This window comes from Callorhinus ursinus, unplaced genomic scaffold (genome assembly GCF_003265705.2).
Source record: "Callorhinus ursinus isolate GAN/ISIS: 27379988/994484 unplaced genomic scaffold, GSC_fseal_2.0 scaffold29, whole genome shotgun sequence".
NCBI classification, from domain to species: Eukaryota; Metazoa; Chordata; class Mammalia; order Carnivora; family Otariidae; genus Callorhinus; species Callorhinus ursinus.
Window position 1 is genome coordinate 2,857,895 of NW_027397091.1, and position 23,084 is coordinate 2,880,978.

Here is a 23,084-nt window from a genome sequence, read left to right on the forward strand (position 1 = left end):
AAGGTCACTCTGCCTGTTTCGAGGACTTGTCAGTGGGCTATAGGTAGTAAGGAAATTTAATTTTTCTTTTAACTTTGTTTCCCACATCAATGGGACCAAGAGTCTACATTTCTGCCAAGTTCTCTGTTAGAGCCCATGCTGCAGGTCCACAGACCACACTTTGAGGAGCAAGGCTTTCTATGCACCATCTTGGTTCAGCCTCAAAATAAGCTCTCATGATAGTGCTTCTCAATCCTGACCGCACCTGGGGGGATTTTAAGTCTTCTAAATCCTCAGATGCAGCTGTACTAATCATGTCACTATCCCTGGGAGTGAGGCCCAAATGGCTCCAATACAAGCTAAAGTTGAGAACCACTGCTATGTGGACTAATAGTACTCTCATTTTACAGCTGAAGAAACTAAAGATTAGAGACATTACTTTATCTAAAATCCTATTCATAGACAATGATGGAGGTAGGACTTGAACCCAGATCTGTCTGGCTTCAGAGTCTGCTCCCATTCCCACTCCTCCAAATGGGCTCCCACAAGGACAACACTAACTGGCGATCTATTATTGTTGTTTACTGAGGAAAGAAGACCCATACACATTAAACCATTAGAAAACAACCCTGGCCCACAGATGCCCCAGTGCTAAGACTCTCAGGATGATTTATGACCCTTTAACACCAGGAGGGTAGAAAGCTCTCCCTGGGGCTGAAGGTAACTGCTGCCCCCTGCCACCCAGCACATGCTCCGGAACTGACTATTCACCATTGGTTCTCTGGCCTTCCAATAAATGCTGATGGGTCAGAGTATTTTCTCTCCCATTGAGATTTTAAGTGTAGGAGAAAGCCAGGTGCATTAAATCAGTGTAATTAGCCCTGAAATGCTTGTGATTGAGAAAGTGGATTCCCAGAGAGAGAGAGAGACTCTCCAGGGCTTTATCAAAGTGGAATTGTGAAGCCTTGGGCTGGACGGAAGCCAAATGTCTGCCCCTTTCTGATGGGAAGTAAAGGATTCCCTGAGGGATGGACGTGCTGGCAATGGCTGGGCTTATTCTCCCATCTGGGGATTCATTACTGAGGGCTTAGCTTCAAAGACAGATAACAAGCTAATCAAAAGGGGAAGGGAAGCCCTGCAAATCATGCTGCCTAATGAGTAATGCCACGAGAGCAGGTGAGATGGCAGAACAGGTGGAGCGATGGGGTGGGGGTGGGGTTGTCTTCTTGGTCATGGTGCTGGCTGACCACTGACTTTGAACCAAAGAATCGGTAGAGAAAACAATCCCAGGATAAGAGTATTTTTGAAGTCAGTAATGGCACAACCCTCTGATGCCAGCCACCTCTCTCAATCTTCTTTGCTCCATCACCATCTCATCACTCCAGAGACTGAGACCAATGAGCCCTTATTCACCAAGAATGCCACCTAGGACCAAGGTCAAATGAAGGGGCATATGAGAGGCTTCTTCTGGCACATGTGCCTCAGAGAGAACACAGAAATGCACTGTTTACACTCAAGAATTCAACTTTTGCTTTATGCTTGAAAATAGGTATTGGGGGTATCAGCAAACTGAATGTTGTTCTGTGTTTGAGCTGATAAGCTCCATAGGTCAGGAACGACATGGCAAAGGCAAAAAAGGTAATTACATTTGTCTGGTTTTCTTTCTCCCCACATGACATCCTTGCTGTTTTCTGTTGTCCAAGTGTCTAAGTACTGGCTTAAACATTTACTGATGATCAGTACATCTACAGAGATGAAGGAGGCCTGAAGTCTTGCCCCAAATATCACCTTTCTAGGTCTTCTTTAGTTGTGGCTCTCCTGTGAGTCATAGAGCCTGGAACAATCTGAATGTTGATATGCTACCAAAATTGATTATCCACGTGGCCTCTGTTTTCCCAGGTGTCTTTCTTTTGCCTATTCCTTTGTCTTCTATGTTTCTCTCCCTCTTCATCCTTCTCCAAGATTCAAACTCTTTCCTCCCTTTCAGCATGAAGAACCATAAGGTTCCCACCTCCCCCTTGAGTCTTACCCATTCTGCAGCTGGTGGTGGCCTCTGATGTGATCTCTGCCTGTTACAAGAACTCAAAGTCCCTATGTGGGAAGAAGAGGTGGTAAAGTGTGAGGCCCCTCCACTCCAGGTAGAATCCTTTTCCTCTTTCCTGAGAGCCTAAAACTCAGAGATGGCTCACAGCGTTGCAGGTAGTTTTTTGTTGGAAACCCTCGGCAGATCTACATAGTAGATTTGTCTGCCCACCTCCCCAATACATTACAAAGCCCTCCCTCAATAGCTTGATAAGGAAAAGCTCTATGCCAAGCCACTCATTCCTAATACATAGTTTCCCTCGAGAGGGTGGGAAATAAGATGGACACAGGGGTGGACAACGCCTAGAACACTTTTTATTTTACACAGACCCTGCATTGCTCTCTCATCTCTAAACCAGTTGTTCTCTGCCTGGCTCCACCGCTGGAATAACTTGGGGGGCTTATAGGACTCCCGACACCCAGGCTCTGCCCCTGATCTTTTGCATCTGAATGTTGGTGACAGGGCCCAGGCATCAGTAGTATTTTGATGATAGTAGTTTTCAAATTTGGCTGCACACTTAGAATCTCTTGGGGGGGGGGCTTTAAAAAATACTGATACCTGGAACCATGCCCCAGAAATTCTGACTAACGGATGTGGGATGCAGCCTGGGCACTGGGGGTTTAAAAATTTTCCCCAACTGAATCTAATGCACAGCCAGGGTTAAGAACAGATGCTCTAACCATTTTTTTCTTTCAAGTTTTCTAGCCCAGGGGTCAGCTGAGAGAATGCTTTTTGCTAATAAAACAAACAAAAATACCAGTGATCTGTGGGTTGATCTTCTTTCCACAGTGATTGACTGCACTGAATCTACAAACAATATGGAGTTGGTTGGGCAGAAAGCCTGCAGTTGTTGATTTTATTCTACCAGCACCCCATCTGCTTGAGCTGCAGCCTCCTGGTCTGGGCCATAATAAAATTGTGAACAACAAATAAGAACAGGTGGGGTAACTGAGCCGCTCCTACTGAACTCCCATTTTTAACTGAGTTCTAATAACTAGTTGCTGGAAAAACTCAGATAGTGCAACCTTCCCCAAAAGAACACTGCGACTCTTAAAAATACTTAATGAAAATAATCCGTCTTGCATATGGGGTCACATTAGTTGGTGATGGGACAGTAGCCTAAAGACAAGGAATTAGAAGTACTGTAAGCTCAATGCATTGACTTACTTTACTGTCTCCGCATCTGGGGAAAGATAAAGATTTGTTAAAAATCATAGGGGGAATTAAAACAATTATTTTAGAATGTTTAAGTATATAATTATTGGAAATAGAAGGTGAAATGAGAGATCCCTGGTTTCTGCATAACAATTTGTTAGGATCATATCCATGGCAGGAGAAAATATTTTCAAGGAAAACATTAGACCTAGGAAAGTTACAGATTCAGTCTGGTGAGACACTTAGGCACTTCCAGCATTTCAAGGATGTAGAAAAATATACTAAGAAATGTGGAAAATTTGGATGTGGATGTAGAAAAATACACGAAGAAATGGGAGTGTTGCTCTCAATTAGGGTGATAAATGCAGAGTCAATAGAAAAGTTCCTTTGAAATTCGAAGTGATGGAATAGATCTCAGATTGCTGATTCCTAAATTCCGGAGTTTGCTCAGACAATTCTATGTGTCCTCACTGCTTTTTCGTCATTACTAAAAAAATATTTATGTACTAGTGAAATAAGATATTGGCTCTGGGGTAAGCAAGAGGTATAAGGCATGACGTCTGTCTTGATACTTCCTTGACTAAGCATCAGTTCATAGAAATCATGTAGTTAACAGGTCTGGCTGTGCATTGTGATTGGAAAAATTTGGTGGCAGAGTGGCCAAAACTTGCCCTGAAATGAATGGATCCCATGGCTTCCTTCTCTTCACTCTCCTTAACTACTCTTGAGTAATTGTGTTAATTAACTGGTTAAAAAAGCAAGCAGTTGCAAAAAGGACTGAGTTACAGGAGCCTGGAGAATCCCGAGGGATCCATTATATCCCCTGCATAATCGCCAGTTGATTGTAGACCTAAAAGAAGGGAATCCCATATGCCTAGCCTTCTTTAAACATGACATCAATTCACTTTGGGGACATATCTATGTAGATGTCTACATGGTGGATCAAGCCAATTAGAGTGTGGGGTTTGAGACCCAGGGGAGTTCTTTCCAAATTGGCTTATTACAAAGAGCCAAGCAGAAAAAAAGTGGGCATCAGCTTGTGTGATTGCCCTATATTGCAGCATTCCTACCATGTAGGACTCTTGCCTTTGCAAGTCTACCACTGTATGGATCAACAGTTAGGACAGAGATAGTTAAAGTCTAAACCAACCTCTATGAAGCCAGGTCCATGACTCTCTTGCTCTCAGATGAATCTCAGCACTTCCTAGGACAGTAGGTACTCAATATGAACTACTAGTGTTCAGTAGGCACCATTTCTCACTCTCTTGGTCATCCATCACTCTCTAGGCAGGCAAGGGGTTGCTTGTGAAGTTTGGGCTCAGTCATACCCCAATGGGGAAAAAGAGACCCAGATGATGGTGTTGACTTTTTCGCTAAATAACCTCATGACCCTACTCAAGCCATCTGAATTCCCTGTGCTCAGCATTCTCCTCTGGACATTGCACATATCTTCTCCTTTTTGTGGACCTTACAAAGGTATCTTAGTAATCAAATAGATTAAACAAAAATGAAAGTACTCAAAGACATTCATCTTTGTGTCCATGGAGTCTTGTTCATAGCAGGTCTTCATAATGTTAAAGTGATCCCAAGACCCCTGTTTTCAGCTCTTATGTACTAGGCTTATTGTTTCTTTTCTTGGAGTCAGATGTAGGTGAAGCCAAAGGCCATCGACATCCTCAAATTTTGATTTTTATAGTTACCACATCTACTCAATGATCTAATTACAGATGCTTGCTCACTGACACTCCCTATCTTCCCATAACATATGGGACACATGGGCTATCCCTATTTTCATGCCCTTGCCCAGGCCCTTCCCTCACCTGGAGTGCCCTTCCCTCTCTTCCCAGCATAACTGAATTTTGCATGTCCTACAAGCCTCTTCTTTCAAGCCACCCCCGGTAGCAGTCTCTCCCTCCTTAGAATGCCAATGTTGCTTCATATAATTATCATTTCAATATATAAATGTTTTGTCCATCCAATTAGATTGTAGGCTCCATTAATACATCCTACCTTTCTTTGAAGCCAGTAAGAAACACATACTCATATATGTAAGAAAATATAAAACTCCCAGTTTTCAATGGAACTTAGTTTGCATATCTGGATAATCACAGAACATCCAAGAAAATTTTGCATAGACAGTTTTGCAGATAAAAAGTGATGAAATGTATGTGTAATCTCCAGTGAATCCCAAGGTAGGGGAGCCAGTTAACTTGTGCCAATATAAAGAAGTCAAGTAGGTGTGGTTGAACAATCATGCTTCTTATTGCTCAAGGATATGGATATGGTCCTCCAAACAGTTATCTAGCACCTTGATGGTCACAGGGTGACTTAGTGAGAACCTGACTGGGAGCTGTCCTCAGTTGTGGTGCTGAAAAATTAACTTTGAACTTGTGCTACCCAGAGATTTTGGAAATGCAGCAGAGTCTAAACAATGATCAAGAACAGTTTTGCGGAAGATCCTTTTTGGGGTGTCCTTCAGCCCCTTCAAACTTTACAGTGCAAGACAAAATTAATTTCCTTTTTAGTCACCTGTTTTCTCTCTTATATTCCCTAAGTCCTGGCATCTCTGCTTCTTAAATAACTTTTAAAACCATCACCTTTCCATTCCCATTGTCACTGAAATAATTTCCTAACTGATTTCTCTCAAACATCTTGCTCCTCAGTAGCTGCGATTAACAATTTCCATCCCAATGCCTATAGAGATTAATTCAAGGTCTTAAGAGTGGGAGAAACTGCAGCAAGGCACTCCAGAAGCTCTGGCAGTTAAACTATAAATATCAACTCATAATAGATGAGAATGATACATGAAAATCTCCTTAGAGATAAAAATAGTTCCAGGACCAGAAACAGCAAGAGTAAACAGCTTGTCTATGTGATCCAGACCAATCCCAGGTAAAGTGAAGGTGATGTCCATGTTTAAAGATCTATGAAGAAAATATGTCATTTATAAGGGGTAGGGGTACCATCTGCAGATGATAGGAAGATGAGTTTGCAACAAAGAAGAAATGGCAATGTTGGTTCAAACATTGCTCAGGCAGCTTGTCTACTCCTTGTCACAGATGCATCTTTGTTTGGTGAATGGGATATGCAGGTTATTCTCAGTTGGCCCCTCTACCCTACTCTGGCTTTGGGAGGCTGGCCTGAATGGACTGCAACCCTGGGTTCCTTTGTTTGCTCTCTGGATTTATACTGGGTTTAGTTAATGGAGAACATAGGAGATTAGAGAGAGAAAGTAGAATGAGGTTGGATTACTGATTTCTCCAGCTCCATTCCATGCTGGTCATCCTGACTTAAGGCCATACCTCAGCATTATGGCTTCTCCTAAAGCTCTCTCTGACTTCCAGCTGCCTCTCTTCTGTCACTCTTTCTAGTCCACAGGAAATAATGGTGGTATTGCACTGTCCCCCAAATTATCCAATTCAAGCGTGCCATCTGTTTCCTGCCGGATCCTTGATCAGAGCCTGATATCATTAAGCATTCATATCCCAACTCCCTTGCCCCAATCTCATCCTCACCAAGCATTATTCTGTTTATAAACTTGCTTCACATGTAAATCCATCTACACGGAGAGAATGTACGGGTCATGTTGACGCAAGCATTCTGTTCTGCCTGGCATTTATACTTCTCATTGTTAATTAAGAAATTGGCATTCTGGCTTCATACTTTCTTATTAAATTAGATTTGTTAGTACAATTCAACCTGCCTGGGATTAATGAATCTGAGGTGCTGCCAAAAGTGAAGGTCTGGGCTGAATTCACCCAGATGATGTTACCCTTGGAGGCTCTGGTGACCATCCATTCCCACCCCTTCCCCAAGCTACGTAGGGTTCTTCACCCACGTCATGCTTTCATGCCTCTGGGCTTTTATTCAGGTTGTTCTTTCTCTCTCCTTCTATGGGCCACCCTCTCATCTCTTGGGTCATTCCTAGGAATCCTCCAAAGCACTATTCAGGCATCACTGCCTCTGTGGAGTCTTCTTTATCTTTTCTAGAAATAATCTATTTTGTAGCTATTTATTGAGCACCTTTGTACCAGGAACCCTGGAATGTCCTGGGAACATGGGAGTGACTCAAAACAGTTCACAATTTGCAGTTTCAAAGATGAGATGTAAAAAATCCTATCTAAATGACAAGGTAAGACACCTGACAGGTATGTGCAATGGAGACAGGAGAATGAGGGCAATGGTGGGCTGGTGTTCAGGGAGAAGGCTACCTCAAATGATAGTATTTGACTTTGTTCGTGAGTGATGGTAACAGGCACGGATAATAAGGAATAAAGGGCTTTCTGGGATTTTTTTGGCGGAGGGGGGGAATCAAAGAGTCTGTCCAGGGTTTGTGAAGCTTGTAACTAGCCTCTGAGTGCACATCAGCCCTCCCACTTTAGTCCCAGCTGACTGGAGCAGAAGTGCATACCAAATCAAAGGGCAGCCACTCTACAGGCTGGCTGGAGACATAGGAAGGTACAGACACAAGAACTGCCCTGTTACATAAATAAGCCAAAGATGGCCTCTGTGTATTTGCCCCCAGGTTGATTATGTCTTCACAGCAGGCTGAGACTTAGCTTAAAAGCCCATAGGCACCAAACTTAAAATTTTACATATTATTTTAAAACTAGCCCAAAGAAGCAGATTTTTAACCATTTAGGGCCCATCTGCTAGGCATACCCTGTGAAACTATATCCAGTATCTACTGACCATTGATAAGACAGAACCTTGTGGTTATAAGACTCCAAGCTGCTCCTGCCACTTGGAGCTCTCTGACCCAGAGGCTCCCCAATGTGTTGCTGAGTGACATCACCCAGACAGGTAGACCCCTCCCCAAACCCCCTTTTCCTTGGGAGTTCCCTTGCCTTCCTCTCCTGGATGGTGTTTCCTCTGCTGTAAGCCTCTGGACAGTCTCATGTTATAAGGGACTTCCCCCTCTCATTCAACCATGACCAAGTGCAGTTCAATAAAGCTTTTTGTGTGTTACTGGTAGTCATGTCTTTTTCCTTAATCAGTCCCCAATCCCTCAACCTCCCTACAAGCACACACTGGATACTGCCTGGCTCAACTCAGCAGAGCCCTTCTTTGGGGGAGTTTTAATTTGAGGGGGAGAGATAATGAGTGTTAGGCAGCAGGGAGCAGAAACAGAAAGGCATGCAGAGAAAAGGAAGCAGTAAGCAGGAGCCATGAATCAGATGGAAGGGGCAGAGCACTCAGTCAGTGGTAGCAAAAGACAAAGCACAGACAAATTGATCTGGAGTGACCGTATGGTGAAACACTGGGTAGGAAGCCATGGGTATATACAGCCAGCTAGGGAGGAACAAAATAGCACAAGAGTACCCAAAAGGGCATTTTAGTTCCTGAACCACATTCTGGTCTCCACAAGGTCAGTGTCCTGGTTCTAGCCCTGCCATGAGGACATGCCACTCAGTGTAAATTCTGTTCTGAAAGACAATAGCACCTTTCCCAAGGCAACACGAGTATGTTTGTATTCCTCATATCTGAAAGAATCAGCTTCCACATAGGCTTTGGGAAGAACATGGGCAAGGTCTGGAGTGGGGAACTATGGGGTGTTTTAGGGAATTCCAAGCAATTTGATATTTCTAGATCATAAAGTACAGGTCGGAGAGTTGGTGGAAATGAGACTGCAGAGGTAATGAGATTAGGTCATGGAGTCCTTGTGTATGCTCTGATGAGAGTCCCCAGTGTCATCTTGCAGGGAACCAGTGGGTCAGTAGTGATGCCTCAGACTCATGTTTTCATCAGGTCACTTTGGCAAAGTGTAAGAGGAGTTTGAGATGGGCAAGGCTGGAGGCAACTAGCAATCTGGACAGGAGATGAGAGAACGCTTAGCAGAAATGAAGAAGATGGGACATATTCAGTAAATATTCAAGAGATAAAAGTAGCAAGAGTTGATAACTTTTTACCTGTTGGGGTGGAAAAAATAAATTCCTGTTTTTCCGATTTGGGCACTGGATGAATCAGATGCCACTGACTGAGATGGAAGAGGAAACTGTGATGGAGAAGGAAGGAGGAAAAGGAAGAAGCTATGTTCGAGGAATGCAGAAGACGTCAGGTGGAGAAACCCAGTGGGCAGCTGGCTCCATGCATCCAGGCTTCTGAGCGAGTCTGAAGTCACATCTCAGCAGTAGCCACCATCTTTCATTCATCCTTGTACTGTTGAGTCTATGCCCTAATATAGACCAATCCTTCAAACCTCTCCTCCATCCCAAAGCCTTCCTCTGGTATGCCAGCAAAGTTTCCTGTCATCAACACCTTCTCAAAGCATTCCTTCTTTCTGGACTTGAATGGGCTCTCCTTTAAGGACCGTCTTTTGCTTATAGCTCTCCCAACTGAAGGCTGGTTTTTATTTATTTTCCCCTCACACAGCACAAGTTCTTCAGGACAAGGAAGTGGAGTTGGAGTTCTTCTTGATTCCCATTTCCACATACCAACCATTTCTTCTGGAAAGCTCCTGTTCCTTTGAGGATCACTCCATTTGTCTTCTCTCTCTTCCCTCTCATTATTATAAATCACCAACATCCTCATCACTTCCCCTCATTTATCAAAAAAGGTGGGTTCTATTTTCATGGTCTTCTTCTCTCTTCAACATTTGCTTCATTCTATGTGAACGAAGATTTCTACTTCTACATGGGTGAATCATCTGCCACCTTGGATCCTCAGTTCCTTGGCTTAATCATCTCTAAAGACTTCTCCATTTTGCCTCAGACATCCAGTCAAACCCTACCTCATGACTTCCGAAATGGCAACTTCAAATATCCCATTCTCTAACTACCACCTCCTATCAAAGACTCCACTGAGACTACCTTTTAACCTTAGTGGAACCTTTGGACTTTTGGCCTTCACCTTTTATCACTATCTAGGGCTATTTGCATGGTAATTAAGAACATAGGCTTCAGAACTAGATGCCAGGTTAATTTCTGGGAAAGGCTAAGAAGGTGAGGATATAGCAATTAAAAAAAAATGAATCCAGATTCCAGAGTTTATCTTGGTAGGTGGGAAAGGGGAGAGTGGACACTGCAGAGAAATGGACATCACTAATAGGTGGTTTTCACCATAATCCATAGCAGGAAAGCAGAAGAAATGCTGGAATCCATTCCTCACATAACTCTCTCACCACTTATTGTCTGCCTGCAATGTTTTTTGGCTCGATCACTGGGCACTTAATTACACACTCTTTAATTTTTCACATCTATCTGTCTGGAGCCTAGAATGTGGTCATGGAAAACCCCCTGGGTCTGTATTCAAAACAATGGATTTCAGATACAACTTCTCCCTGTAAGGTCTTGAGCAAATCATTTAACTGCACCTGGACATGTAAATAACAGCCCTGACCTCATCAAGTTATTGTAAAGATCAATGAGATAATAGATTTAAAAAATATGGTAAGCTTTAAAATGTTTTAAGAACATAAGGTCTGCTATCTCCCAATTATATTTAAGAATAGGAATTGTGTGTGCTTTGTGTGATTCATCAAGCATGGTGCTCAAATATTTGTTGAATGAATGAGTGACTTAATGAATGAATGAATGAATGAGCGAGTGAATCAGTAAATGCCTAAGTGCAAGCTGAGCCTCAAGCTTTTTGGTCCCAGTCCCACAAGGAGGATTGGCTACCTTGTCAAGTCAACACTGTTAATACTATTTATTTGTTCACTCATTCATTCATTCACTTATTTGACAAACACATTTGCTGCCTACCACGTCTGGTAATATGAGTTCCTACTTGCTGTCTCAATCAAAACTGTGTGCCTGACCACCAACAGTACACAAGCATTCCTTTTTCTCTACATCCTTGCCAACACTTGTTACTTCTTTTGAGTCTAGCCATTCTAACAGGTGTGAGGGATATCTCATTGTGGTTTTGATTTGCATCTCCCTGATGATAAGTGAAATACAGTGTAGGGAATATTGTCAGTGGTATTATAAAAGTGTTGCATGGTGACAGATGGTTGCTTCACTTATGAGCATAACACAAAACAAAACTGTGCCTCTATCAAGATTTGCTTTTGAACTCTATCCTACAGATGAGGAATCTGAAGCACAGAGAAGTTAAGTAACTTGCCTAAGGTCACACGGGTAGAGACATGGTCATTGTTAGTGATTCTGGAGCCTGCAGAGGGGCAGTGGAGCCAACCAAGCAAGTAACAGGAATTATAGGGAATTCATAGGAAAGGGAGGGCCCATCTAAGAGAGACGCAGCCAGGCAATGACCATGGAAATCCACATGGGCTGAGATGTCTCTGAGTGGGCGAGTGTCCCAGTAGTTGAAGTCAGCACAGAAACCATTGAGTGTGTCAGTGTGGGACTGGGCATTAAGAAGATGAAGGAGCTTGAGTGTTTAATGGGGCAGGACCAAAGGAGGGAGGGATTAACTAAGCTCATTCTGTGTCATGGAAAAAGTTTCGTGCAAGAAATCCAAATCCAGTCAAACTAATTTCAGTTAAGGGATGTCATTGTAGGGGACTAGGGTATCTCACTAAGTCCAACAGCAAGAAGACAGCCACGAGGACAGAGAAGGGATATGAAACATCCCTGAAATGACCCTGGAGGAGGGAGGAGTCTCTGTAAAGACTTCAAAGCCATTTCTTTATAAGTGACTTGAGCTCGGTGCTCTTTGCTAATACTTCTGGGAGCGTGATGAAGCAAAAGCAGGATTAATTCGCTGATAGTCAAAGACTCTTTACAAAAGCTGAATTTTGTACACATTATGAATGTTCATAAACATTTTTCACACACCTCTGGAGAGCAGATTAGAACATCAAAATGTTCAAAACCTATGGGATACTGCAGAGGCAGTCCTAAGGGGGAAATACATAGCCATCCAAGCCTCACTCAAAAAAATAGAAAAATCCTGAATTCACCAACTAACTCTACACCTTAAAGAACTAGAGAAAAAGCAACAAATGATGCCTAAGCCACACATTAGAAGAGAAATAATTAAAACTAAAGCAGAGATCAATGAATTAGAAACCAGAAACACAGTAGATCAGATCAACGAAACTAGAAGTTGGTTCTTTGAAAGAATTAATAAGATCAATAAACCACTGGCCAGACTTATCCAAAAGAAAAGAGAAAGGACCCAAAGTAATAAAATTATGAATGAAAGGGGAGAGATGACGACTAACACCAAGGAAATAGAAACAATTATTAGAAATTATTATCAACAACTATATGCCAATAAACTGAGCAATCTGGATGAAATGGAGGCCTTCCTGGAAACCTATAAGCTGCCAAGACTGAAACAGGAAGAAATTGACAACCTGAATAGGCCAATAACCAGTAATGGGATTGAAGCAGTGATCAAAAACCTCCCAAAAAACAAGAGTCCAGGGCCTGATGGATTCCTGGGGAATTCTACCAAACATTCAAAGAAGAAATGATACCTATTCTACTGAAGCTGTTTCAAAAAATAGAAACAGAAGGAAAACTTCCAAACTCATTCTATGAGGCCAGCATTACCTTAATCTCCAAACCAGGCAAAGACCCCATCAAAAAGGAGAATTTCAGACCGATATCCCTGATGAATATGGATTCCAAAATCCTCAACAAAATCCTAGCTAATAGGATCCAACAATACATTAAAAGGATCATCCACCACGACCAAGTGGGATTTATCCCCGGGATGCAAGGGTGGTTCAACATTCTCAGATCAATCAATGTGATAGAACACATTAATAAGAGGAGGGAGAAGAACAATAAGGTCCTCTCAATTGATGCAGAAAAAGCATTTGACAAAATACAACATCCTCTCCTGGTTAGAACTCTTCAGAGTATAGGGATAGAGGGAACATTCCTCAAGTTCATAAAATCCATCTATGAAAAATCCACAGAGAATATCATCCTCAATGGGGAAAAGCTGAGAGCCCTTCCCTAAGATCAGGAACATGTCAAGGATGCCCACTCTTGCCACTATTGTTCAACATAGTACTAGAAGTCCTAGCAACAGCAATCAGACAACAAAAAGAAATAAAAGTATTCAAATTGGCAAAGAAGAAGTCAAACTCTCTCTTTTCGCAGATGACATGATACTTTATGTGGAAAATCCAAAAGACTCCACCCCCAAATTACTAGAACTCATACAGCAATTCAGTAATGTGGCAGGATACAAAATCAATGCACAGAAATCAGTTGCTTTCTTATACACTAACAACGGAACTGTAGAAAGAGAAATTAGAGAAACGATTCCATTTACAATAGCACCAAAAACCATCAGATACCTTGGAATAAACCTAACCAAAGAGGTAAAGGATCTATACTCTAGGAACTACAGAACACTCATGAAAGAAATTGAAGAAGACACAAAAAGATGGAAAAATAGTCCATGCTCATGGATCGGAAGAATAAACATTGTTAAGATGTCTATGCTACCCAGAGCAATCTATACCTTCAATGCCATCCCGATCAAAATTCCAATGACATTTTTCAAAGTGCTGGAACAAACAATCCTAAAATTTGTATGGAATCAGAAAAGACCCCGAATTGCCAAGGAAATGTTGAAAAAGAAAAACAAAGCTGGGGGCATCACGTTGCCAGATTTCAAGCTATATTACAAAGTTGTGATCACCAAGACATCATGGTACTGGCACAAAAACAGACATACAGACCAATGGAACAGAATAGAGAACCCAGATATGGACCCTCAACTCTATGGTCAAATAATCTTTGACAAAGCAGGAAAAAACAAGCAATGGAAAAAAGACAGTCTCTTCAATAAATGGTGCTGGGAAAATTGGACAGCCACTTGCAGAAGAATGAAACTCGACCATTCTCTAACACCATGCACAAAGATAAACTCAAAGTGGACGAAAGACCTCAATGTGAGACAGGAATCCATCAAAATCCTAGAGAACATAGGCAGTAACCTCTTTGACATCGCCCACAGCAACTTCTTTCAAGATACATCCCCAAAGGCTAGTGAAACAAAAGCAAAAATGAACTTTTGGGACTTCATCAAGATAAAAAGCTTCTGCACAGCAAAGGAAAGTCAACAAAACAAAGAGGCAACCCACAGAATGGGAGAAGATATTTGCAAATGACATTACAGATAAAGGGCTGGTATCCAAGATCTACAAAGAACTTCTCAAACTCAACACCCAAAAAACAAATAATCAAGTCAAAAAATGGGCAGAAGACATGAACAGACACTTCTCTGAAGAGGACATACAAATGGCACCACCTTACACGAGTTAGAATGGCAAAAATGGACAGGGAAAGAAACAACAAATGTTGGAGAGGTTGTGGAGAAAGGGGAACCCTCTTACACTGTTGGTGGGCATGCAAATTGGTACAGCCACTTTGGAAAACAGTGTGGAGGTGCCTCAAAAATTTTAAAGTAGAGCTACCATATGACCCAGGAATTGCACTACTGGGTATTTACCCCAAAGACACAGATGTAGTGAAAAGAAGGGCCATATGCACCGCAATGTTCATAGCAGCAATATCTGCAATAGCGAAACTGTGGAAAGAGCCGAGATGCCCTTCAACAGATGAATGGATAAAGAAGATGTGGTCCATATATACAATGGAATATTACTCCCCCATCAGAAAGGATGAATACCCAACTTTTACCTCAACATGGATGGGACTGGAGGAGATTATGCTAAGTGAAATAAGTCAAGCAGAGAAAGTCAATTATCATATGGTTTCACTTATTCGTGGAACATAAGGAATAGTATGGAGGACATTAGGAGAAGGAAGGGAAAAATGAAGGGGGGTAATCGGAGGGAGAGATGAACCATGACAGACTATGGACCTTGAGAAATAAACTGAGGGTTCTAGAGGGGAGGGGGGAGGAGGGATTCGTTAGCCTGGTGATGGGTATTAAGGAGGGCACGTACTGCATGGAGCACTGGGTGTTATACGAAAACAATGGATCGTGGATCACCACATCAAAAACTAATGGTGTATTGTATGGTGACTAACATAACATAATAAAATTAAAAAAAAAGAATATCAAAATGTTATAGAAAGCAGGAAAAGTTTTAACTGAAAGATGAAAAACTTTAGATGCATTAGTGTTATGGCAACCAGCCAGATCACTCCAATTATGTCCCTAATTGGGTCCATAAATAATTTATAACCCACAATTTGTGTCTGCGGCAAAGGGTTTCTAACAGCAAATGCTTAAGGAGCTGGTAAGGCAGCTAATGATTTCCAATTTTGAATTTAATCCAAACTCCTGTAGGCTGATTTCTTGGCCCCTCTTGAAGAAATTAGGTGGGGATTACCCAAGTGTGGGGAGAACTGTCTTCAGTGTCTAGTTGGAACAGATTGTCCAAGAAGCAACAAACTCAACTCTCTTTGCTGTTAACTTTACCACTGGATTTCAATTAAGGTCAACAGCCATATCCATGAAAATCAGAAATAAAACAGAAAGCCAAGCTTCCAGAGGTCCTGTGATTAGCACTCAGATTTCTCTCATTTCTTCATCAGAAGCAGAAGTTAATTTTTCCCTCTCTGAGAGTCTGCACTGAGTGTTTCAGGCATCTGTATTCTGCCTGTTGATTTCCACAGCTTCTCTAGGTCTTATTTTTTTTAATTTTTAGTTGAAACATAGTAATATATGTATAATGTAAAGGATGAATGAAGTGCACATGTCTTCACTTTAGAACTCAATGAGCATTTTTGTTAATGGATTCACTCACGTGACCACCACTCACATTGAGATATAAAACATTCCAGCTCCCCCAAAATGTTCTTGTACTGCTTCCCAGGGTGCTCTGCCTCTCAGTGGAGACAGCTGGAGAGTGAAGCAAAGGCCCTGAAGCTTCCTTACTACAGGAAGGTGTCTGTCCATTGCAGACATGTACTACATGTACTACAGGACTTGTGCTGTCCATTGCAAAGAACCACTGAAAACACTTCCTCGGTGAGTTTGACATCTCAGCAACTCTGAGCAGAGCATTTTTAAACTCAGAGGCCCCAGAGGATGTTTGATGGTGAGATGGGTGTGGGGCCAGCCACAAGGAAAGGTTTTATTTGTTTCCTGCCAAAAGCCATTGAGGTTTGCAAAATCCCTTCTTCCATCCAAAATATTCTGTATCCAAATATTCTGTAATCCCTGGAAGATGCTTGTATAACCACACAGGACAGGTAGCAGCATGATGTTCGGTTTGGCCGAAGTTACACTTGGAGGCCATCCACCGCTGGTCACTGCTGAGAGATGAGACTTAGGCTCCCCAGAAGTCCCACTTTGCCAAGACCTTGCAGGAAGATTTCATTCCCAGGAATGAGTATCCATCCAGGATTGGGCCTAGTGGTGGGTGGGGGAGGCTGTTTTCTCTTTTACACATGGCTTTTGACCCCTGGGGAGGGGTGGCTAAGAGCTCATACCGTACATTTATTAAGTGCCAGGCACTGTGATGAACACTTCTCATTAATTTGTAATTGCATTGACCAATATCTTCATTTAGAAATAATGAAAGAGGAGAAGATACAGCTAGTAAATTGTAACATCAGACTCCAGAGCCCCTAATCCTGCTCCACAGCCATGGTGCTTCCCCAAATGGCCCTGCGGCTTCCCAGAGTTCCTGGGCACCCTGGTCATGCCTAGCAGCCCCCCCCCCCCCCGCCGCACACACACACACAGGAACTCTGGCTTTGGGCTAGGAGAGGAAGCACAATTCACCTGACTTATGAGTTCATTAAATTCTTGAGCCATGGCTGCAAGTCAACACTTTATAAATGAAACCCTTATTTCCTAGAGGCACAAAGTTATAAGCTGGAGTTCTGTTTCCAGAAATCCATTTATTTCATAAAAATATAAAAATTGATTATGAAAATAAAACAAAATACACACACATATATATAGCAAGGATTTATCAAGTAAAAAAAGCAAGCAAGAGAAAAGTAATCTTAGAAAGGTTAAATTGGGTGGACTTTTCTCCAAGGGCTGGACTGGCTAGGGCTTCTTAAAGCACGAGTTAAATGAAATTTAGATTGGAGATGCCTTCCATGGCTTTGAGTAAATTTCCCTGGAGCAAAAATAGGCATTATTCTCTGTTCTGAAGGCTTTTGAATTGAGCTCAAAATCAGGGGCATCTTTCTTAACACTTCTCGTGGTATGAAGGCATCTGAATCTTTGAATAGCACTGTTGCTGTTCTGGTCATCTTTTTAGCTTCGTTAGAAGTTGTGAGATGGAGGCGCCTGGGTGGCTCTGTCAGTTAAACGTCTGCTTTCGGCTCAGGTCATGATGTCAGGGTTCTGGAATCGAGCCCCACGTCAGGCTCCTTGCTCAGCGGAGAGTCTGCTTCTCCCTCTCCTTCTGCCCCTCCCCCTGTTTGTTCTTTCTCTCTCTCAAATAAATAAATAAAATCTTAAAAAAAAAAGAAGTTGTCAAATGATGGCAACGTGAGGTTTGGTCATTACAGTGGGGGGTCTTAGGATGTGAAGGAATATAGCAATGGGGGTGACAGTTCCTGTGGTGGAGAGTCAGGGGTTAGCCCAACACTCACAAAGCCTCCAGAACAGTCCCTCTGCCCTGTGCCCTCAAAAGCCTCTTTCTGCCTGGCGGCCAGGGCGCCCAGGATCTCGGGCAGTAGGGTTAGAGGCGGCCTAGAGACACACAGGGCTAGGGACAAAAGTCGTGAGGGAAAGAGGAAGGAGTGGTTTCCAGCCAGTGGCTCGCTCATTTTTATAGTCTGCCCAAAGCAGTCAGAGCTGAAAACCCAGCATCTCAAAGGACTGTCGGCAGCCTGGCCCCTTTCTTAATGTGCATGGGAACCACTTGCTAGAGGGCAGGTTCTGATTTGGCTCGACTGAGGGTGCCTGAGACTCTGCTTTTCTAACAAGCTCTCAGGCAATGCTGATGATACTGGTCTGAGGCTTGCTCTCAGAAGCAAGAGTTCACGGATCTGATGGTCATAGAGCAGTTGCCTATGTCCTGTCTTTACTCTCTGCAAAGTGTGTCTCCACCCTAGACTATATTTCCCTTAGATCCCTAAGCAGACACATTTAATCTTGCATCATTGGTACTTTTACTCTTGGTAGTTTTCTATTTGGTCACATTAATTAGCCAATTCAATATTTGGAGCCTTCTGTGAGTCTCAGTAGAATACGGCTTGCTGAAGGGGCTCTACTGAAATTCTCCGGCTTCTCCTGCAATGAGACCTTCTCCAGACTCTGCTCCCCCTTTCCTTCCCCACCCCCGCCGGAAATCTCGCTCTGATCATTTTCATTCTTTGTTCTTTGACTATAGACTTCTTGTCACTGATAAATCCTTGCTTCAGTTTGCCGCTTCTGCTGTTGTTAATAAAAATGCGGTCCAAGCTGGTGATTTTGTGTCATTGTGAATGCATAGGAAATTTGAAATAAATGAATGAGGTACATAGTGTAGTTGAGATGCACTTCTGGGGCTGGAAAACATGCTGATGACATATGAATGAGCAAACATGATTTGGGCTGGATAAAGCGTCAGCAGGTTTATCACGAGCTGGCAGCTGCCTGTGATAGGACCCCAGAATTAACAAGCCAGATCTGCCATGCCCACTGCTTTGGGAAGTGCCCTTTGTGGTGTCTCATCCAGACACCTGAGGGGACAGCCACTGAGTGCCCCTGCCCCTCCGTGTGCCTAGACCACAGGCTCACCTCAGACATTTGTGGGGCTTGGGGAAAGAATACAAATAGAGATCTTTAAAGTCCCAAAGCAAGTTCACAAACTGTAAATAAAATGCTCTGTCCTCTGCTGTGATACATATATCTCTGTGACCACCTGGTCGGTGGCCAAATTCTGATATCCCTTGGATTTCTGAGTCGGAATATAATGATGCAAGATAACCGACCCCTTACTTGTGGCTCACCCTACTCCCCGCTTCCCTCTGCCCTCAGCTACATTCCACACCAAGAGGGACCTTGCCCCCATGTGTCTGGGCCCTCCAGCCTATGGACCAAGCCCCTTCCACATCCCTGCTACTCAAGCCCAGAAGACTACACAGCTGCAGTGTGGTCTGCCCCAGAAAAGAGGCCCCCGGGACCCATGCAGCTCCCTCTGGGTGTATGGAAGGTGGAAAGAGAAAGAAAATGTCTACATCTTCAGAATGGACCATTATGAAGCAAAATCTCCAAGGATTCTGGCTGTGAAATTGATTCTCCTGGGACATCCCACAAGCCCTGCTCTGGGTGTTGGGGTCTGCTCTGTGACCCACGCCCGATCTGTTAGCAAAGTCCATACATGGATTTTCAAGTTTACTCTGTTAAAATTGGCAATTAGCTCTTTGGAGAAATCTGCCTCATTTCCCTGGCATGGATAATAGTGTGGGGCTGGGGGGTGAGGCGGGCGGGGGGAAGGAACCTTCCCTGTAATTTGATTCATTTTCTGTTGGAGAGAAAAGCAACCAGAGTGCAGGCTTCTGCAGCGGCTGATGGCTTAATTGCCACATGCATCTCTGGGGGAGCACTTAGTTGGCATCCCTATGCTTGACTCCCTGGCACTGGGAGGCAGCTGACACCTGGAGGGAGCTGAAAGTGTTGGTGGCTGCCACCCAACAGTGAAGAAGGAGTTGGAAACAATCCTCCTTTGCTCCCATTTAAATCACCTCTTTATATTCAAGGACCTTGTGATTTGGTGCCATTTTGGCCACCAGAGATCACACCTTCATTGTTCATGTACCCCCTGTACCTAGTGCAGCGCCTGGCACAGGCCAGGGGCTCAGCAATGTCTGGTAAGGACACACTGGCTCTGGGCTGGCTCTTTTTGAATGGCTTTATAACATTCAGGACACAGAAGTGGGGGCTTTCAATCCATACTCACAGTATCCCAAGTAGGAGAACAAAGTTGGCCAATATGCTTGCCACAGCCAAGTAGCTGGAGAGGCTCTTCCAGATTCTAGGATCTGGCAGAGCTTGCTCGAAGTGTTGTAGAGAAGAAGCATAGGATGGGCCATCCCATTTTCCTGAATGAGGAAAGAGGAGATTTAGTGCTGCTACTGGCCTACCAGAGTGCCAGGTAGAGCAGAGGAGCCTTGAGCCAGAAATGCACCAAGGGCATAGTGTCATTTATTACTGGTGAGGATTTCTTTTTTCTTCTTAAATGTTTTTCTACCATACCAAGCCCATCATATAAAGGTGCTAGCCTCGTACAGTTTTTTAACCTACAAGTTCAGAGAGGGAGGATAGTGGACCATTGTCCCAGTCATCAAGAAATTTCAATATGTTAGTTGCTGCAATGCCCCAGACTTGTGCTTTGGAGACACTCAACATGGGAAGATTCACAAAGCAAATTTCATGGAAGCCCTTAGGAAGTCATCATGTTCCATAATTAGAACTGCCCCAGATGTGCCAGCAAATAATAAAATGACCAGTCCAGAATCAGTTATCAAACATTTGCTGAGCACCTTCTCAGTGTCACCAAGTCCTGGGAATAGGGCGGTGAACTGACATCATCCCTGCCTCATGCATTTGACAGCACTGCAGGTCCTCATTCCTGACCCTGAACATCTTCTCCTGCAGCGAAATGCTCAGATGGTGGATGGCCGCTGTAAATAGTGTCCTAGACCTTCTTGGACTCTCGGCTCTGGGGTGTTGGGTGGGTGGCTTGGATTAATCAGCTCCCAGCCTCTTTACCGCTATTTGTCAACGAGAACATGAAGTCCAATCAGCTCAGTGAGTTGGAGTTTGGTCACTTTTTCTAATGATCTTCTTTTTTTAAATGAAAGATAATTTCCCAAAGTCATTGCTGCTTGGTAAGGAAAACATGATCATCAGCTGGAGAAACATTTGAAATAAACATTAAAATCTACATTTAATACACAAAATGCTAGCTTCCTAAACAGTATGTACTCCATCATAGTGAGGCAATAAGAAAACCTTTAAAACCCCGAATACCTTGGTGTCCTACAAGAGTTAACGGTGCTTTCACGGTGACATCTTCACCTGTGTAGACAGAGGAACTCATGGAAAATATCTGGCCCAATAGTGAGACCACCACAAACTATTTATTTTTTGGCTATTAGAAAATAGCTCAGGATTGGGATGCCTGGATGGATCAGTTGGTTAAGTGTCTGCCTTCTCTGGCTCAGGTCATGATCCCAGGATCCTGGGATTGAGTCCCGCATCGAGGTCCCTGCTCAGTGGGGAGACTGCTTCTCCCTCCACCTGCCGCTCCCCCTGCTTGTGCTCACTCTCTCTCTCTGACAAATAAATAAATAAAATCTCTTAAAAAAAAGTAAATATCTCAGATTCATTTCTATAAACATCCCATTCTGTCCAGGTGGATTTGTCCTAGTGTTGACCAAAATAGAACAATTTTGCAAAATTTTTGCAATCAAAGCTAAAAGCCATTTCCAAGAAACAACCATAGAATGCTCCCAAGAATATGTCTCTATCTCTCTCTGCTTAGCAAACTATACCTTTCCCCAACACAACACTTCTCACCTACTTAAATTGTGATTTATGCAGGGTGCCTAGATGGCTCAGTTGTTTAAATGTCTGACTCTTGGTTTCAGCTCGGGTCATGATCTCGTGGGCTGTGGAATCGAGCCCCACATCAGGCTCTGAGCTCAGCGCTGGGTCTACTTGAAAGATTCTCTCCCTCTGCCCCTCCCCCTGCTTGCTTTCTCTCTCTCAAATAAATAAATAAATAAATCTTAAAAAAATTTTTTAAATGTGATAGATGCACCCCTATGTTTATAGCATCATTATTTCCAATAGCCAAGATATGGAAGCAGCCCAAGTGTCCATCGACAGATGAATGGATAAAGAAGATGTGGTATGTATATACACAGTGAAATATTACTCAGCCATAAAAAAGAATGAAATCTTGCCATTTGCAACAACATCGGTAGATCTGGAGGGTAGAATGCTAAGTGAAATAACTCAGAGAAAGACAAGTACCATATGATTTCACTTATATGTGGAATGTAAGAAACAAAACAAATGAACAAAGAAAAAAGGGACAAATAAAAAATCAGACTCTTAGCTCTAGAGAACAAACTGGTGGTTGCCAGAGAGGAGGTGGGTGGGGGATGGGTGAATAGGTAAAGGGGATTAAAAGCACAGAGTAATGTATAGAATGGTTGAATCACTATATTGTATACCTGAAACTAATATAACATTGTATGTTAATTATACTGGAATTGAAAAAATGAATAAATAAAAATTTAAAAATAAAATAAAATGTCACAGTCATCATTACTTGGAGTTTTAGCTGATAGCTAAAGGTGATTTTTGAATTAAAGATTTAAGATTTTAAGATTTAAGCAGATGGCCAAACAAAACAGGGGCAGCATGAGCCCCTGTGTTAAAAAATAATAATAATAATAATAAAGGAAATTGAGAAATTAGCTTAATAGTTTGGAAAAGAACTCAATTGCTGTCCTAAAACAGCCCAGTGATGCCCTTAAGCAGGATTTATACTGCACCATTTTGGTGAAGGTGAAGATCTGGATCCAGTGTATATATCTTATTCCTTCTCTAGTCCTTGCCTAGGAGGGGCAGACAGACACTCTGAAAGCTTCCATGCATTCATGATTTAAATATATTATTCTCTGTGTAGTAGCCCCATCTTGTGCCCTCTGTGGGAGTCCAGTTCAATGAAAAGGAAAACGCACTGTCTAGAAATTTCAAGAAAATTCACCTCCATCACCAACCCCATTTTGTTGATTTCTGCTGATTTTCTTCCGGAACATTTCAGAATCTGATGGTGCACTTACTTGTTATAATGGGAGATGCTATTTTTAACTAACAATTTCAAAAACTGTTCCACTCCGATTTTTCATTTCCCATAAGGACATTAGCACAAAACCTGTTCCAAAGGCAAGTAATTTCATATTTAAAGTTAGAAATTCACCTTACCAAAATAGACACATTCCATCATGAAAGATGTATTAACTCTTAGGGATTTTTAGTTCCATCTTAACTTATATCT

At 42.7% G+C, this 23,084-nt stretch overlaps 1 long non-coding RNA gene across 1 annotated transcript in view; it reads right to left on the bottom strand.

Moving 5' to 3' along the window:
• Positions 1–20,106, bottom strand: part of LOC112827786 (uncharacterized) — a 51,119-nt gene extending 31,013 nt beyond the window's left edge. The window contains exon 1 of the long non-coding RNA XR_003209323.2: positions 19,971–20,106. This is a non-coding gene — a long non-coding RNA (uncharacterized lncRNA). The remainder of the gene's footprint in view (positions 1–19,970) is intronic.
• Between the last annotated feature and the right edge of the window lie 2,978 nt (positions 20,107–23,084).